Source organism: Vollenhovia emeryi, unplaced genomic scaffold (assembly GCF_000949405.1).
Source record: "Vollenhovia emeryi isolate VEMERY1.0 unplaced genomic scaffold, V.emery_V1.0 DF939458.1, whole genome shotgun sequence".
NCBI classification, from domain to species: domain Eukaryota; kingdom Metazoa; phylum Arthropoda; class Insecta; order Hymenoptera; family Formicidae; genus Vollenhovia; species Vollenhovia emeryi.
Window position 1 is genome coordinate 26,789 of NW_011966908.1, and position 1,897 is coordinate 28,685.

Consider the following 1,897-nt stretch of genomic DNA (forward strand, 5'->3'; position numbering starts at 1 on the left):
TGCAATGTTGCTGGACGTTCTTGTACTGTATGGGTTAATTGTTTAGCAAAATACTGAAATTGTAAAAACTGTACTCGTTTTAGGTTCTTCTGTTTCAGATACTGATGAAGGTAGTACATCTTTCAAATTATTTTGTTTCTCTTCATTTATAATGCTTCGCAAAAACTGTTCATCTGTGAATTAATACTTTCGTTATCTTTGAGGTTATAATTATATATTATATTTATATATTTTAATACCTTTACTAGCTTTTGCCGCGGTTTCTTTATTAAGAAATAAAGTCAAAACTTCCTTAGTTTCTTCAATAATTACTGGAAATTCGATCAAATCCATTATTGCACTACAAATCTAAGCAAAAAAGAATTTGTATTTCCCGCGAACACATCAATCCTGCATCAAACGCTTCACGTCTGAGCTGCGGTAGCCGATGCATAGTTGATGCGCGAGAAGTGGTGGGGATCTAGGAAATTCTGTGCGCTATCGAAATTTATTGATGCACGCATTGACTGAAACGGAACGGTTCTGTATATAGTCTATGCGCATTATGCGTGAAACGGAACGCACCCATTGCCCTTCGCTTGAATTTGGTGCATAATATGGCCTCTAATAATGTGTGTTCATCGGCCGGATGTATATTTTTCATTGCATACGAGCTCGCGTTTAAGAATTCTCGAACGCGGTTCACCGAATTACCGTCGATCTCGGGTATCATGCCCCGCGCTTCCTTTAACGACAGGAAACTGACTGTCGATCCGTGTTGATTTCGGATATCACTCGTTGATCTGCCATATGACAAATCTAGCGCGTGTTCGTGGAAACTTTGAGAGTCTCGTTGTTGCTCTCCCGACCGCGGGGGCTCTTCCCGTTCTAGTCCGTTCACTTTAATGCGTAGTTCGCGTATTTCTTGTAATAATTCGTGTAACATGGCCCGTTCCCTAGGGGACTCGTTGAAGGTGACCCTTCTGCTGTTGAGCGGGCTCGCGTGTGCGTTTTCTAACGATTGATGCAGGCGTTGAATTTCGGCGTCAATATCAGTGTTAGACGGATCCGCCACGATAGCGCTGGACGTACTGGCGATTGGTTGCGTCATGGCGTTTGGCAAGGTATCTCTGGATGTACCGGCGATTGGGTGTGTCATGGCGTTCGACAAGGTGCGTCGAACGTGATTAAAATCAAGTCGGTGTCTTGACGTCGGGGTGTCGAAAATTGTGTTCGTACGTCGAGGGTGTCGGAGTCTACTCGTACCTATGCTATTCGCGGGGTCTGGAGTATTATGCGCGAGTAAACTGAAGTCGCTGGGGTCGAACGGAAATTCTCGGTCGATTATAACGTTGGCTGGAGGGCTTGCCTCGCTATCGCTACTCGATCGGGTAAGGTTAAGCACGCGGCGCGATAGATCACGTATGTGTCTTAAGGCGTCCGCGGCGTATTGTATCGCGGAAGTTTCTTCGGTGCTCGGTGTACGTGTGTTTAACGGCAACGGCGAGTTACCGGGGGTCAACGTTGCGCGAGGTTGTCCGTCCTGGGACATTCGCGGATATTTGCTATTTGTTACGCAATTTGTGACATGACTCGCAGGTCATGTTCGCGCTTAGGTATAAATGAGTGCGGACTGACGCTACGAAGAAACGCTGCATGTTGTCGTCCGCTGTCCTGACTGCTTGGCTGCTCGTCGTGCGGTAGATCAGTGCCGTCTCGGGTTGAGCTGATCTCCGCGCGGTGAGTCGGTGCCGTCTCCGGTTGCGCTGCTAGCGTCTGCTGGCGGGGCTGGTCGGGCCGTCGTCGTGAAGATCGTTGTGCCGTCTCTAGTCCTCCGCTGCTACCGGGTGTCTTTGTCCACTTATTTCAATGTTGCCTCGGGGTTCTCTTTGGTTCCTTGCAATCACTGATTAATGGT